Source organism: Artibeus jamaicensis, unplaced genomic scaffold (genome assembly GCF_021234435.1).
Source record: "Artibeus jamaicensis isolate MK-2021 breed Jamaican fruit bat unplaced genomic scaffold, CSHL_Jam_final scaffold_286, whole genome shotgun sequence".
Classification (NCBI taxonomy): domain Eukaryota; kingdom Metazoa; phylum Chordata; class Mammalia; order Chiroptera; family Phyllostomidae; genus Artibeus; species Artibeus jamaicensis.
Window position 1 is genome coordinate 317959 of NW_026522034.1, and position 18228 is coordinate 336186.

At 42.6% G+C, this 18228-nt stretch overlaps 1 protein-coding gene across 1 annotated transcript in view; it reads right to left on the reverse strand.

The window, feature by feature from the left end:
• Positions 1-18014, reverse strand: part of CNOT6 (CCR4-NOT transcription complex subunit 6) — a 58813-nt gene extending 40799 nt beyond the window's left edge. Inside the window, exon 1 of the mRNA XM_037136358.2 lies at positions 17932-18014. The gene's annotated coding sequence lies outside the window, so the exon portion shown is untranslated. The remainder of the gene's footprint in view (positions 1-17931) is intronic.
• Between the last annotated feature and the right edge of the window lie 214 nt (positions 18015-18228).

Below are 18228 nucleotides of genomic sequence, written 5' to 3' on the forward strand. Positions count from 1 at the left end.
ACTAACCACATCCATCCACTTGGAAAAGACTATACTCTTCCACTGGGAAGAATGTCAGGAGCCCGCAGCCCCTGCCCAGTTCAGAAGTGCTGTGTGTGTGTGTACACAGGTACGGTGCAGTGAAGAGCTGGGGCAGGATTCACAGGGGGGTTATAAGGAATTTATCAGATTCTAGGGTAAAGAGGAAAGGTCTAAGACAAGAACTAAGGAAGCAGCCTGGAATGAGACCTCCATAAAGGCCCAGCATAAAAAGTTACACCCCGCCCCCACTATAGCCCCAAAGAGACGAACAGTTACAGTCCTTGAATTAGACCTGTTTTAACCATCCTCTGACTAGGAGTAAGTGGAAAGGAAGAGCCGCTGGAGACAGGAATGCACGGAAAGGGGACAGCGGCCTCTGGCCCATATTTCTGCCAGGAACCAAACTTACACCCAATCAAAACTGGGGATAAATATTTAAATGTTTCCCGTGGGAAAAGGACACGTAATGACAAAGCCAGCACTGAAATCACCAACTGCAACTGCCCACAGACAATGGGTTCGCCACAGTCTGCCTCTCGCCCTCCCCACACACACTCAGCCTTCTAAATGGGGCACCAAAGGGACCCCTCCACACCATTACCTGAATAAAAAGCAAAGCAACACAGAGCAGCCAGTGTCAAACAAATTTAACACAGCACAAATTCTACACAGAAACCACTACCAAAAAACAAAATACCACAGAAATAGAAAAAAACACTTTGCAAAAAAAGTGCTTGTTCTGCTAAAGAACATGAAACTCAAACAAAAACAGCAAGTAAAGTAGTAGGGGACAAGACAAATTGAGGTAAAAAAGGTACAGTGTAAACCTAGTGGGAAACATGTAAGTATCTGAATATTAGAATCTCTAAAACAAGACTGAGACCAAAAAAAAGGGCAAGTCACAGAATATACAAACATATTTCCTACTAACATAAAAGGCAAAAAGACAAAAGAAAAGCAAATGATCAACACCATGTAACACTATGATAGTAACTCCCTACTCAGTAACTCGGCAAATCCATGCTTCAGTATTGACCCAAAAGAAATAAAAATGCCCACAAAGACATTTACACAAATGTCAGCCACAACACCTTTATTCCTACTGCTAAAACAGAAAACAACCTACATCCATTAACAGTGAAAGGATCAGATGGCGCCGCAGCCACAGAACCGAGGGGTGCTCAGCAGGAAGCACAGACTGCTGATATAACACCCACCCATGTGGATCTCAGACACTACACTGAATGAAAGGGACCCAAAAGATGTTTCACTGACATGAACTCTGTAGTGGTAACAGAGGGTACCCTCGTGGGGAGTAATGAAAATATCTGATATCTTAACTGAGGTGTGGTTTGTATTGGCCTATAGTTATCAAAACTCACACTGTACATTTGAGATTATACATTTCACATATATTTTATCTCAACTAAAAAATATTCCAATCTCAAAAACTTGGTCAACTGTGAAGACAAACAAAAGGGCATTTTCAAACAAGCAATTACTAAGAGAACAAACAACCCATGTACTTCTGTAAATGAGCACTGTTTATGACAAAAAAGGCAAAACCCCTCAATCACCATCAAAAAGAACATATGGTGAAAGTGGTTACTGGGAAGCCATACTATGGAAGATCATGAAGCTGGGAAAGGAGGGGATTAAGTAAACAACTGGTATTACACTGAATTAATTACACTAAGTCTACTGGGGTTGTCATGTCATGTAAACATGACACAGGAGCCAGCTAAGGGGCCCTCGATGGCCAAAATTGTGACAATTTGAGCAAAAAGAACCATAATTATAATAGAACAAAATACACCAAATCAGTATCTGTGTTGCCGAAAACAGCTGGCAATGATGTAAAAGACAGATTAAGTAGAAGACACGTGCAGTAATCAAGGCAAGAAGAAAAGCAAGAGGAAAGGCAGTAGAGAGAAGGCCATAAGCACAAATCAGCCACCAAAATTGTGGCAGCTATTAAACTAAGACAACCGGTAATTTGAGAAAGATTTAAGTGTTTATACTTTCAGCAGGTACTGCATTTCAGAGCAATCACATGGCTCCAGTTGAAGGAAAAGTCCTACTTTACAAAAGAAAGACAGCTAATAAACAAAGAATGAAAGAATTTTTTAAAAAAAGCAACATCACTTCGTAATTCCTAAGGACTCTTTTTAAAGCAAGGATTATAAACTGGGTTAAAACCATCAGATGAATCATTGGTGTAATGTTAGGGTAACACCACCACGCAGACTGTTTTCTGATCATAAGGGAGAAAATGTCCAAGGGAGAAATAAATTGTTACCTTCTTCAACAATCTTTGCAACTGCTAATGGGGGGAGGTCCAGACACTGCTGTCTCCTGATGTGGGAGAACATGAAGCACACATCAACAACGCTTCTGACGACACCAAAGAAGCGAGCTGACAAAATGAGAAAGTGGGGCTTTCTGCAGGCCAACTGGTCTGCTGACTTCAACAAGCTAGTGCCAGGACTATTCTAGATTTGGAAAAAATTAAGAGATACCATCAGATGTAATGAGTAGTCCCTATATAAGACCTACAGATCAGCAATAAAGGACATTTTGTGGACAGTTAGAGAAACATTTCATACTTAGTTCCTATTTACAATATTAATGATTATGCAATGTTATTTAGGCCATGTACAAAACTGTGTTAAAAAGCACTCTAAAGTTAAATAATCTATTTTAATTATACTACCCAGATTTTTTCCAAGGGAAATGAGACTGAGTTACAGCCAATCTCAACTAACAAAATAAAATGCTATATTTAATATCTCTTTTCCTTTACAGGCTTTTTATATTTACTCCTTCATTCTTTGTGTTGTACTTCTTTCTCAAACATTAAGGAGACAAAAAGAGGGAAAGAGGAAAAAGAAAAGGAAGCAAAACTCATGTGCAGAAACAAAGACCCTTTCACTTGACCAGGCTCCTTTCAGAGCTGCAAGTCAGGGTATGTATAAAACGCTAGTGAGATTAACCTTGGTATCAATTTACTTCTCCCAATCCAATTTTTCACTAAATCTGACTTTTTATACCTTCAAAAATTTTAACCCATTTTCAAAGCCACTTTAAGTTAATTTAGACCCTCCTCATGGCTTAGCTTTAAATATAAAATGACTTCCTCTACATCTATCTTCCTGATAGATGCTTATGTCCTCTCCTATTTAATAACCTACAGCTGCCCTTCCTGTCCACCTACCTAATGTCCAAACTTCAAAGCCCTTTACAATCTGGACGTAGCCAACAATTTTCTCACTCAGCTTCAGCCACTCGCATAGCACCCTGTGAAGTACTACATTCATTAGAGCAAGCCTACTTCTAAGACACAGCCTTTCAATATATGCCAATCCCTTCAGCAAAGACAATCTTTGCTCTCAACTCCTACTTAACCCTGCAAGGCCACTCAGGTCACACTGAGAGCCCTATAAGCTCTTCTCAACAAAGGCATAACGCACACTCACTATTCTCTCCTCTGCACGTCACACATTTATTCACTAGCGCATCTCCTTCCCAAGCAGTTTGTATCCTCCTGGATCCTATGTAAAGCCTAGCACATCACACTAATAAACTGGTCTAAACATTTTTTTTTCATGACCCAGAATCAGGTTTCCATAGAAGAACAAGCAAGCAAAATCCAAAAGCAATTCAATCCACCCAAACCTTTTAAGGTAGTTTTCTTTATAGAATCATTAATTCAACAAATATTTACTAAGTACCTTCTACGTGCCAAGCACTCTGCCAAGGTTTAGGAATAAAGAATAAGAAATTCATGATCCTGGACTTCAATCTACTAGGGAAGCAAAGAAAAAGATCTCACAACCATATAATCACACTACAACTCTTTCTTATTTTAGTAAACATCATTCTAATTTAGGGCTTTCGTGTTTTAGTTTTTTTAAATCCTCACCCAAGGACATTTTTTTCACTACTTTTAGAGAGAAAAGAAGGGAGAGAGAGAAACATGATGCTAGAGATGAGCACCAAGCTGTTGTCTTCCACAGGTGCACTGGAATTGGGGATGGTGCTCATCCAGACCAGGGATCAAACTGCAACCTAGATGTGCCCTGACCAGAAATCGAACCTGGTTATGGGACAGCACTCAAACCAACTAAGCCACACTGGCCAGGGCTAATTTAGGATTTCAGTTCCCATTTTTTCAACTATTACAACAGTCTCTAATAATTGGTGTCTGTGCTTTAAGATTACATACAACTAACCTACATATCATTCTCAAATTATTCTTCTTAAAGCCAAGTTCTAATTACTCTGCAAAATTCAGAGGCAAAAAAAATCTTTTGTTGAGAACAGACTTCAGAAAAAAGAACTGAAAAGCTTATCTGAATTACTTCTGGTCCTATACCAGCTTTAAAACTATGATTCTGACATCCTCTCTCCCCCACCCAACTTACTACTGCTTAGAAAACAAATTCAAACTTTTACTTTAGAATTCAAAATAGTCTGCCTTTCTAGACTTTTGTCCAATACTTTTTTTTAAAAAGATTCTATTTTATTTTTAGACAGAGGAGAAGGGAGGGAGAGAAACATCAGTGTGTGGGTTGCCTCTAATGCACCCTGCACTGGGGACCTGGCCTACAACCCAGGCATGTGCCCTGACTGGAAATTGAAACCAGTGACCCTTTGGTTCAGAGGCCCACGCTCAATCCACTGAGCCACACACCAATCAGGGCGAACACTTTTCTTTCTCTACCTTTTGGTGGAACTGGCAGATAAACTGCCACCCTTCAAACATGTTCCGTGTTTCCCTATCTCCATGCCATTCTCACAGAAACTCCACCCACACTTCAAAGCAAAGCCAATACTATCCCCCTCCCAGCACCCCACCAAGGCCTCCACAGTGGGTCACACATAAACTGCTCACGAACTGTTTCCAATGGCATTAGAACCAGGAGTACCTTTCATAAAGAAAGATCAGACAAGATAATTGTTCATTCCATGTCCTTCAAAGACCAATCTAAAATACAGAGCTTTCAGTGGACTAAAAAATACCACGATTCATGTTTCTAATAATCTGACACCAAGTTTATCACAGCCCTTTATTTCATATCTTACAATGCAGATACACTGATAAGTCAATGAAAAAGTATACAAATTTCAACACAGATTAGTTCTGTATCATACTTTTGATGAAAAGGGTAGTAGAAAAATGGTGATAATTTTAAAATAGAAAAGGAAATATCCAAAGAAATCAAACTCTAAACACAAATTAAAAATAACCTATTTCCCATTATTACAAAAACACCAAGCTACTACCCTAATGCCACAAAATTCTAACACCACAAGTGAAAAAAAATTACTACCTCTCTGAATACAACCCAAATAACATTTAATCACTGGTACACTAAGAGATTTTGTGTAACAAATCTGTTGCTACCAAGACATGAAGATATTTGAAATGTCATATAAACATAATAATTTGGTATTTATTAAAAAAGATAATATTCTGGGATTTTTTAATTGATTTTTTTTTTTTAGAACGAGATAAAGGAACTATGAGTGGGGTGGGGGCAGGAGGAGAATTCACTGTTCCAACTCATCTATGCATCACTGGTTGATACTTGCCTGTGCCCTGACTGGGGATTGAACCTTAGTATCAGGATCACACTCTAACCAACTGAGCTACTAAGTGAGGGCCTGGAATTTTAAATTTATATTAATTATGACCGAGATGGCATATTCACCTTCTGTTTTGCCAAGTGTATTAGCTGAATTTTACAAATGAAAAATATGACGTAACTCCACTGTAAATAAAAACAGATGGCTCCCCGGGACTCCAGTTCCTAAGTCTTTCTTACAACCTCGGTGCTGTTAAGGTACTTCCACATCTCACTTAAACTCAAATCGTCCTTACTCTGTGTCATCACACTTGTTTTCTCCTCTTTCTACTCAGCTTTCCACCACAATCAAATGTTCACACGGATGATAAACCTCATTCCGGAGGTGTTCTTAGTGGCAAAATGTCTATCACTGGTAGCCTTGTGGCAAAACCAACAAGTATTCAAACCTCTCCAAAAGATAACTACTCATCCAAAAAGCAAAACTTAAATCCTATCTGTGGATTTCTGGACTTTAAGGCTACTATTATAACAGCCAATGACACTATAGCTGGTACCTCACAACTCATGACATTTCTCAAATCAAGGTACTTGAACCACACCGGACGGGTAGAACAAACAGCCAGTGAAAGAAAAAAGATTACCAGGTAGATGTTACCTAAAAGTGAAACTGTCAGCTTACTTTTCAAACCTGCCCCTCCTGTAATCACCACCCAGTTTTCCAAATCAGGACTCTAAGCAACATCCTTGACTCTTTCCTGGCTAACTAACCAAAGCCTTCACACCCAGTCTCTAATTCTAGCCCATTTTACCTCCTAAACCTTTTATCCACTTTGCCCAGTGTCCCCAGACTCTTCCTACCTGACCTACTCCACCAGTCTCAGAACCTTCTTTCTCCTACTCTCCCCACCTTAATGCATCCTAGCTACTGTCCCAAATGATCTTCTACAAACACAGGTACTTACCTTATGGTGCTAAACCCACATCTCCTTCATTTTTGTATCCTTGGATTCTAACAAAGCATCTGACACAAGAGGTTCAAATATATGTTGAACTAACTAAACCCAGGCACATTTACAAAACAAAGTGTATCCCTGACCAGGTCCTTGTGTGCCTCTCCAGTCTCATCATGGGGTCTCCCCAGCTTCCAGTTACCTCTCACAAACCACCACGCCTTAGTACATGCTACTGCTTCTGCCCTCTGTTCCTCCCTCCAAAACTTAAATGACTAATCATCCTTTAAATGGCAACTCAAGTAACCAGCTTTAAAAAGGCCTTTCTTCTTTATCCCTCCCAAAGTTTACTATTCCCTGCTTTGAGTTATTCTGAATCTTGAAGATAATTTCTAGTTCTATTCTTTAATCACACCGTAATTTTTTTCACATCTCACTGATCCCCTAATACAGGGATCTTGCACTTACTCATGTTTTAAATACTTTTATGTCTTCAGAGCCTGGCAAATATTAAATACTTGGCAAACACTTATAACAATTCAAGGGGAGAGGCTGTGATAAGAAAAAAACAGAGGAAACATTTTGCAAGACACAAGTGTGCTTAACAGAAGCAGTGCCTATCTTACCAGAAATAAAAACTAGTATCTAGGCTTCTATTCTTGAAAGCAAAATCTAGAGAAACCAGAAAGAAGGCTCTCAGTGACCGAAAACTGAGAATCTTGGTTCCAGCCTGGGATAAGAAACAAGGGGACAAACCTAAAGGTTAAACTGTATAAAAGTAATCTTAGTGACATGCTGTGACAAAACAAGAGCAAACCTCAGATGAGGATAATGGCAAAACTGTGTTGAGTGCCTGTCTGCCCCACTCTGCCCCAGCGTGAGCTAACATTTCAGCACTCACCACCTGGCAGGCCCATCAGGCCCTTCATATGCATTATCTCATTTTAATCCCCTGGACTCCAGCAAGTAATTTCTATTGGGTTGGCCAGAAAGTTTGTTTGTTTCTTTCTGTAAGGAGGATCTTACTAGCACTTAGTTGTCTTTAACTTCATTCAAAGCAATTTTGTTAGGTTGTACTATGACAGCTGTCATATCAGCATGCATTTAAAAAAATCAAAATTGGTGAATTTTGTGTAGTCATTTAAATAATGAAGATGGAAGAAAATAAGCAACATTTTCAGCATGTTACACTTTATTATTTCAAGAAAGGCAAAAATGCAACTGAAATGCAAAAAAAAATTTGAGTGTACAGAGAAGGTGCTATGACTGATCGAATGTGTCAAAGGTGGTTTGCGAGGTTTCATACTGGAGATTCTCACTGAATGGTGCACCACGGTTGGGTAGACCAGTTGAAGTTGACAGCAATCGAATCGAAACACTGAGAACAATCAACGTTATAATACCCAGGACACAGTCAAAATAATCAAAGAAAGTGTTGAAAATCATTTGCACCATCTTGGCTATGTTAATTGCTTTGATATTTGGGTTCTACATAAGCAAGAAAAACCTTCTTAACTGTATTTCTACATGCAATTTTCTACTTAAATATAACAAAAACACTCCGCTTAAAAAAGATTGTGACAGGTGATAAAAAGTGGTGTACTTTACAATAATGTGGAACAATGAGGTGGTGGGGCAAGCAAAATGAACCACCTCCAATCACATCAAAAGCTGGTCTTCATCCAAAGAAGGTGCTGTTGTGTATATGGTGGGATTTAAGAGAGTCCTCTATGATGAGCTCCTTATGGAAAAACAAATGATTAATTTCAACAAGTCTTACTCCCAATTAGACCGACTGAAAGCAGCACTCAATGAAAAGCATGCAGAGTTAGTCAATGGAAAATACATAACCTTCCATTAGGATAATGCAAGACAGCAGGTGTCTTTTTTTAAGCAAAAATTGTGACAGCTTGGCTGGAAAATTCTGATTCACCAGCCATATTCAGCAGACACTGCACCTTCAGATTTCCATTGATTTTGGTCTTTACAAAATTCTCTTAATGGACAAAATTTCAATCCCTGGGAACACTGCAAAAGGCACCTATAACAGTTCTTTGCTCAAAAAGATAAAAACTTTTAGGAAGGTGGAATTATGAGGTTGACCGAAAGATGGCAGGAGGCAGTGGAACAAAACGGTGAATATGTTGCTCAATAAAGTTACTGGCAAAACCGAAACACGTGCCCTTTCTGTTTATGTAACAGGGAGTGAACTTGGCCAACTCAGTATCACCCTCCTTACATAAAGAAAGGGAGGAAACTTGCCTGAGGTCAGATATACTAGAGCTACACTGTGACTTTTAACCAAGTCCAACCCAAAGCCGGTGCTTTCATTTGCAATGCAAAGGTTTACCTGATTCTCTCAATTTAATTCTCACAACAACCCACTGAGGTAGCTGTTATCCTTATTTTATTTCAGTTGAGGAGACGGAGGCCTGGGGTTTAAATAACTTGCTCAAGGTGGCACACACCTGGTTAAGTACCAGAGCTGGGATCTGAACCTGGGACAATGTAGCTGCAAAGCTATACTCTAGTACATATTACACATCACTGCCTCACACACCTCTCTAGTAATCTGTCCCTGACAAAACCAAAATTTCATCTTCAGTCTCTCCAAATCTTATGTTGCTGAGATCACAAGCCCTCTAGTTTCCTTTTCAGATGTATCATTCTTTTTCCACCTGCACTCTCCCAAATCTGTCTAATACTCTTAAGGCAGGTGATCTCAAACTCTGTCATCTCAGGACCCTCACACACTCTTAACAATTAACGAGTACCTCAGAGAGCGTTCATTTATGGGAGTCTGATCTATCAATATTTATCACAGTAAAAATTAGAACTACGAAATTTTCAATTATTTGTTAACCCTAAATATAAATGTTAATAAACATTAAAAAAAATATTTGCAAAAACAAAGTAAAATCTTGTGAACAGAATGACATCATCTTACATTTTTGCAAATCTCTTTAATGTCTGACAGACTAGAAGACAGCTGGATTCGCTTATCTGCTCTGAATTCAAACTGACCAGACACTATACATTTTGCTTGCCCCTAGAAAGCTCCATCCATACACTTGGAAGAGAAAGAAAAATGCAAACAACATTTTGGTAATATGTTTAAGAACTTAAGGTTTCTTTAAAAAGGTGTATTTAAGACATCCCAAAATTACCTGCCCCCAAAGTATCTCATATCACTTTCCGTAAATCCTTTCCTGAAGTAGTACAAAAATAAATTTCAGACCAAACTGATTTAACTAAGACCTCTGTGAAAACAAAGATTTTTAGATTGTGGTACAATATTCTTCCACACAGCGAGCTAAGAGAGCAGGTGTCATAGCCAGTAAGACGCAGCAACAGGACGACGCGGCACACCCATCTGCACCCACTACGCCTCTCCAGGACCAGCTTACGGGACTGCTGTTAAAATGCAATTCTACCCACACGCACGTGTCCAATAACACGAGTGATCGTAATATGCAGTCGGAGGAAGCACAGGGTGTATGCAACCATCACAGTTTTGAGGGTTCAAAATTGGTCAAAACTAGCAATTTCATTAAATCCAATAAATTAATTCAAATACAACCACAGGTCATCCACAAATTCCAACTCTAAATAAACAGAAGTATTTATTAGCTTAGAAATGTTAACTTTTATATTTTAAGTCAAGTATAGAGCAAAAAAAACCCCATTAAGACAGAATTTGTTGACTAATCAGCAAAAGCTGGACTGCACACTACGAGTAATCATGATTTGTATGCTAATGTCACCAAGGCAGCCCTGGCCAGTGGGGCTCAGTTGGTTGGAGCATCATCCCATAAACCAAAAAGCTGGGTGTTCGATCCCCAGTCAGGGCGTGTACAGGAGGCATGCAACCAGTCTCTGCTTCCCTCTCTCTCTCTCTCCTGGCTCCCCATTCCCAGAGCAATTTAAAAAAAAAAGCCTCGAGTGAGGATAGAAAACAAAACAAAAAAAACATGTAGTGGAACTATTGGCCCTTTGAAGGATTCAACATTTATTCTAGCTTCTAATTCACATTTACAATCATTTTACCCACTACTCCTTTTCCCCTGCTAAAACTAAGAAATAAAATTATTCATGAAATGAGTAATTGACCTTACAAAAAAAAAATAGTCAAGAAGCCTTTAAGAACACTAGAATATTGACATAAAGCCTCTTAGGGATGTGTCAGAAGATACAAGAAAAAAATCTAAAGCAAATGTGTTCTTCGAATGGAGTCTGCTGTGCAGTGCTTTTTGACAACAGATGTGTAAGTGACTACCTTTCCCTAAAATAGTGAAATGCTTTAAAACTGGATTTTTGACCAGCAAATAGTATTCTTACATGAACTCTCATGAAGTTCTTGACCCATGACCAAAAAGAGAATCAAAAATATGAAGAAATACCCCGCTCATTAACTCTACTACATCAACATGATCGGCTGCTAACATAAGTGCTTATGCACATGTGGCAGCAACTGGACCCCCCCATCCCCAAACCTGTACCAAAAGTCCACTCTGAGGCACAGCACCACGGCAGTCAGGAGGGAAGAGGGGAACACAGTACAATGTCATTAAGGACACAAACTAGAGCCCTGGCTGGTGGACTGTCCCATACACCAAAAGGTTGCAGGTTTGATTCCCCGTCAGGGCAAATACCTAGGTTGTAGGTGCGATCCCTGGTCAGGGAGCCTACAAGAGGCCATTAGTGATATTCCTCTCTCACACTGATGTTTCCCCTGACCTGCCTTCCCTTCTCTAAAAGCAATGAAAAAATGTTCTCAGGTAAGGACTGAAAAACACAAACTAGAGCCAAATGGCTGTATATAAAGTCCCAGCTCTGCAAGCATGCGCTTTCATCTGTAAGGCTAAAGCTTTCTCATTTATAAAATACCCACCTCACAATTTTGGTGTGATGATTAAATGAGGGAACACATGTAATGCATGGTGCCTATCACATTAACATTTGACAAGTATATTTTCTTTCCATGACTATGAACCCCTAAATCTGATCTTCTGTAAATTTCCCTAAAATTAGAAACTAAATGACAACTCTTAAGGTGTCCCAAATAACTATAGTTTCACTTCCAACAATTTTAAATGAAATACATAAAGTTACTGGTCTGAAACAAGGCAGTAGCCTCATCAAATACTGCTTTACAATACTGTGGTGTCTACAAACAACTATGCACAATCTTAGGGAAGAAAAAAATTTGCCCCCCAAGGAGCTAAGTGCAAATGTATTTTTTACTTTATTTTAATAAATCTTCATTTCTGTTTGGTCTTTATTTAGCAGGGACTTGAAATATCCCCCACTCAAAATCCGCCTAGTTTAAAAAATAAATCTATATGCAACTTCTTGAGGTATCTAGGGAAGTACCGGTGATCCTCTTTCTAGATCCGAAGACCACTACCTAATGTTTCTTTTGTTAAATCGCACGTTTACTTTGTGAGCATATACTGGTAACAAGTAATTCTGAAAGAAAATTACTACGTATAATGATGCTCTTTTTGCTACTATTTTACATTTTAAAGTGCCTCAAATATTTAACTGAACTTTTTGGGCTTTTCTGCACGGTTCAAGTACAAGCCTAGCCCAGGGAACACGAAAAGCAAATATTCTTCTTCTATCAACTGGAGACTGAAAGTTCTAATAATATGGTTTTACATAAGATAATCTCCACCTCCAATGAGTAAGAATTCCCTTTACTGATTCTAAAATAACAAAAATCCCACAAAGTTTATGTGACCAAATAAAGTCAATCATTTCAACCAATACATGAGGGACAAGTTTGAAGTATACATATAATACGTATCAGAAACTTATTGTAAGTTACGAACCTAAAGGAAACAGCAGGCTGACAGCTCCACAGGTGCCTGCCTTCTTTCATGCCTGTCTCCTCTGTGAACTGTTTTCCTTCTCTTCCACTTCAAACTTTTCAAAATATAACCTCCCAGTTTCCAGCCCAACCTACAACATGACTTCTACTTCTCTGGTTCCAGAAAAATTTGCTCTGCTTATATTTACCTAACTGCCAAATCCTATCAATCCACTCCCAGAGCTCATCCTACCCTAAACTGGGCACCATCTGTCACCACTGACAACTCCCTCCTGCTCAGCACTGTACCCCCCTTAGCATCTTTCAGTAATGTCCTCTGTCCTTGTTCTCTTACCTCTACAACCCCTTTGTCGCATCATGTAATACCTAAGGGTTCCCTCCATTCTCTTCCTATATTAACCTGTGGTCCATGAGTAAGTTTTGCACCTGTGTGTATACAGACTTTCATTCTCTTCAGCAGGGTCCAGAATTTTCAACTGATTCTCAATTGGGGACCCTACCTCCCCCAAAACTGTGAAAAGCACTTGTTCATACACTCTCTCTGAATGATCTCCTAACTCCCAATGCCAACTATTCAATGGTCAAATGTATAAAGTACCAACCACCTTTGGTCCAGATACCTATCAGACATATCCACATAAATTTCCAATAGTCACATCCAACTTGAAAAAATCAAACCATTCCACTGTCCTTGCCAAATCTGCTCTCGGTCTACTATATTCCACATGAAATTACATGAATAGTTCCCTAAGCTAAATAACTTCTGAATCCTATCATCTCCTTCCTACTCTATCAGCTCACTGCTTATCTGCCCCTAATTCTGGTATCTTTCATATCTATCCTATGCTTTTCTACCTCTTATGCTCATGGCCTTGATCTCTCACAGGGACTAAAATGAATTCTCTGACTCCAGTATCTAGACTCCTTCCATTGTAGCCTCCGCATTTCTCCTGTGTCTTCTAAAGAAAGTGTCAAACACACAATTTCCCCACCCCTACCCATCTAAACTCTAAATGGATCCCCATCAAATACATATGGAAGCCCCAACACATTAAGAAAAACCCTGAATATTTACAAACCATTTCTGACCCACTCTCCCCGTCCCACATCCTTGCATCCTAGGTTTCACAGTCAAAGTTGTACATAACAGGACTTTGCACATGCTGTTCCTTTCACCTGAAATGCCCTACCCAGTCTGACAAACCTATTCACCCTTCCAAACTCAGCTCAAAGACCTCTGAGTCAACTTCTTCAAGTGTCCTAATCAGAAGTTAGTTGCTCTTTCTTTAGCTTGCCCCAAACTTTGTATATTCCTTGTTACTACACAGCCTTTATTGGTTCATTTGTCCTTGTCTCTATAATCATTATTAACCCACTTGGGACAAAGACAATAAGCTTCCTAAGGGTAGTAAATCTACACAACACCTGACACAAAAGTGTTCAAGTATTTTTGGAATGGAGTTTTACAGCACTATTTTAAAATGCTGTGTTCAAATATAATTAGGTCTGCTATATTGCTCATTCTGAAAATGTAAATTTGCTTCAATGTGACTGATAAATCAGGGAAACCACACATAACACCGAATTCCCAACTACTGGTCTGTGAAAAACACTAGGTAAAGGTAGAAAACTACAACCCAATGAACTGGGCTGCACACACACACACACACACACACACAACAGAGACCTCAAACACCTACCAACTATATCAGTTCACTGTGTGTGTGTGTGTGTGTGTGTGTGAGACAGAGAGAGAGAGAGAGAGAGACACGCTTACCCACATCTGTTGTTGATGTAACATTCCACCTGGGTTCAGATAAACTTCTCTCTCTTCACAGTAACTCACAAGCAGCAAACATTCTTATAACCATTCCCACAAGCATCCACGTTTTTTTCAAGGGAAAGTGTCACATTTACTGTAGTGTTTACATACTGCTTCACTATGTAGCATGCGAAACTGCGCCACCATTTTTATCAGGTTCCCTTTTTAAAAACAAGTCACTGACAAAGCTGTTCGAGTGTTGGGCCCCAATCCCATTTTCCCCTATAAGACCTGCAGTTTTCCTGCACAATTTTTTCATACCATAACAATATTTAGGAACCTATGTTGCTTTGCAGCAGATTCAACTGTACAGAATTCTTAGGCTTTAAGGAAGTTTCAGTATTTTAATTCCAGTAATTTACTGGGGAAAAACTTCCCCACCCCCCACTCCAAATTGCACAAAATGTTTACAGTTCATATCCCAACTGACTAGAGGGGTAATGAGAACCTTTAGGCTTGGTAGCTCTCACTCCTGGTGAGCAGAGGGTTGATTTTTCCACCCTAAGGTCTACAGCTTGCCTAGGCCTAACTCAGAAGTCCTCAACACCTGAACTTTCATGTGTACCATTCTATGGGTTTCATTGTTTTGACTGCTTTTAACTTCTTCCAAAAACATCCTGGCATTTTCATCTTAAATTTCTCTGCAGTATAGAGCAATTGGGCAGAGCCCTCCAGTCTACTGTAAAAGGGACCACAAGACACTGTATCCAGGTTAAAATAGATTCCAAGTCATTAACTCTGTGTGACATTTTTGTATGTAGAGCCTCCACATGGTCCTCCACACTAATGCCAAAGTGATCTCTAAATCACCTTATTCCCCTACTAAAAATATTTTGGCTCCCTCCTGTGCTACAGGATAAAGATATAAACCTCACTTTTAGCTTACCAAGCAAAGTCCTTCAAAACCTAGGGTGGAGACAACTTTGCAGGTTCATGTCCAGCCACTCTCCACACTATCACCATCCTCTGGCCTCACTCCAGTGTGTGGTGCCCCAACGGCCCACTGTTCCCCCTCCGTTTGAAATGAGCTCTCCCCAGTTTGTGTTATTTTCTCTTCTGTGTTATTTTCCATAAACTGCTTGCACACCTTCCACAAATTTAATCATTCATTCTTCTTCCACAGAACTTTGTACACCTAAGACTATAACTGCAAGGCAGAAACCTGAGTATCAACCCCATATACACTATTCCTTCATATGTAACTTAGCAAGAAGATATAAAGGGATATTTAGGGAGAAGTAAAAGCCCAGAGAGCAGCAAAGTTAAGGGAGCCTCAATGAGTCCCCATCTTGGATGCAAATAACTTTCTCCTCTTTAATTACTAGTTAAAATAATAAAATACAGTGCATTCCATTGTACTCTGATGCACACAGGCTATGCATACAATAAGTTTTACAGTTTAATTTATACAGCATTTTAAAATTTCACACAGTATTTTATTAATCACACTTTGTCGTAAAATGGCTACCTTCCTAAAGTGAGTGGCAGGTTAAATAAAACTGCATCAGTAAAAGATTTCATGGAAGCTAAGGATATGACAATTAAAATTAGAACTTCTCCCAAACATTAAGTTCCAATCACAAACGCGTAAATAACAGCGTTACATATCCACAAATCCAAGTCTCTTCTCCACTAAAATGCGTTCTTAGCTGAACCTATTTGGTTCACTAATATTTATTACTTTTCCCAAAGTGATAAACATTTCAACAGCAGAGTCTCTGCACCGGTGCACTCGCACCCGGGAGAGTCCCAAGTGTGCGAAATGAAGACACTGGTCTCCTCACTCCCCACAGCCGTGGCCCTGTCATCCCTTTAGTCCCGTGTGCCCTACACGCGCCCTCCCTCTGTTGCACCGTGGGAGAAAGGCTTATGCTTGAAATAGAAGCGCCCAGGCTGGTGTGGCTCAGGGGACTGAGCACTGTCCTGTGAACCGAAGGGTCACTGGTGCCATTCCCAGTCAGGGCACATGCCTGGGTTAAGGGCCAGATCCCCAGTAGGGGGCGCGCGAGAGGCAACCACACATGTTTCTCTTCCTCTCCTTCTCCCTTCCCCTCTCTAAAAAATAAAATCTTTAAAAACATGTAAGAAGGCTAATTTGGGCATGGCAAGATACCTAAGCATTAACCAAAACGCGCCTTTATAAGCCACAAGCATAGCAGTTAGATTCTTACAACGCTTTTATTTGTAGTCAGGACCGAGTTCTGTGAACGCCTTCACGTCTGTTCAAAAGGAAACAGTCTCAAATTTCCCAATAACCTTACTTTGCCACCAAGATTTAAGAAACCCCCAAACACCTACGAATCAAACATGCCTTCAGAAGACCGTCGCCATCTACATTCCCACGTATCTAGACGCTCGTGAAACCGTTAAGACCGCCATTCATAGTGACTCTGAGTCTCGAAAGAAAACCTGTCTTCTGTCACAGTCTCGGTTTTGGCGACTGCACAGTGTCCCGTCCACCTGCTGACACGTGACCGGAGCCGACCACCGGGCCGCCCGCCCCCCCCCCCCCCCCCCCCCCGCTGCCCGGAGCGCCCTCTCAGGGCACAGGGGGCAGCGAGATGATGCTCCTCTCCTTCCCCTCCTCCATCGAACCAATCAATCCATCAGTCAGTCAGTCAGTCACCCTCCGCCCCCCCAGAGCTGTCGCCCCAACAACCGCACCGCACTCCAGCGGCTCCCAGGTTCCCGGCACACCCGGCCCTGCCGCCCTGGCTACGGCGGCCCAGGCGAGTCCTCGCCGCCCTCCCAGGCCTCCGCCTCCTCGTCAGCAGCTACTCAGACGCTCCGTTCAGAGCAAGCGGCCTGGTCTAGGTCACTGGTCCAGAAACACCGAGCAACTTTTACTCCAAGTCACACACACGTCCTGAAGACCACGATCGACTGCTGACATCGAGTACAAAAACAAACAAAGTCTTCCGAGCCTCCCGACCGGTGGCCGCGCCCGCGCCGCCCTCCATCCGCTCGGGTTTACCCTGGGCCTCCCGACACGCACCCCCAGCAAAGGCACGTCGGCGACTCGCACGAGGACCACCAGGACCAGGCGTCCGGCCCGCACGTAACTATGGAAACTCCGAGTCCAGCAGTTTCTTGAAACGACGCCAGCTCCGCGCCGGGCCGGCCGGCGGGGGACCGGGGCCGGGGGGGACCGTCTCTGGAGACGTCGACCGGCTTTCGGGAAGAAACACCTGCGCCTCGGGCACCGGGGGAAACCCCGTCGCGCCGGCAGGCCGCTCCGCGACCACTTTCCTCGGCGCACTTCCGAGCACTCCGTGAGCCATGCCAACCCCGCCCCCCAAAACCGGCGTTAAACCGAATTTTAAGCACTCGGGGGGAGGGGGTGCAGCCGCGGGTTTTCCGCTCGGCGGCAACCACCGCGGCCCACACTGCGCGGCCCGCACACACGGCCACTCCTCCCAGGAGCCCCCGTCCCGGCCGCGAGTCCCGGACACCGGCTCGCCTCGGCCCGGCCCTGGACCCGCGCTGGGCCCCAGGGCCACGGCGCCCCCCGACCCGCCCCCCACGCCACCCCGGTCCCCGGCGGGGTGGCGACCACGGCGCGTCGTGGGCCCCCCAACAGCCGCCGGCTCGGCCCGTCTGCCAGCCCGCCGCCGTCCGAGCGCGAGACGCCCTGGCCGCGCGCGCGCGATGGGGACACGGCCGAGCGCGGCCAGTGCGGGAGCAGCCCCGCGGGCCCCGGGCCGGCTCGCTCACCTCCAGGGGTGCGCCGCCCGCCTCCGCCGCTGCCGCCTCCTCCCTGTGAGTGCAGCGGGGTCTGACCTGTGGAACCACCATACCAGTCCCGCCCGCTGCTGCAGCGCCGCCGCCGCCGCTCCGCGTCGCCTCAGCCGCCGTTCTTTGTTCCCCCTCCGAGCGCCACCTCCTCCGTCGCTCGCCGCAGCAGCCCTGGCGGGCCGACGCTACGCCCTCCCGCTCTCTCGACAGCCGGCCTCGCCCCCCTCGCTGCGCCCGCCGCCGCCTTCGCCTCCCCGCCGCCGACGCCGCCGCCAC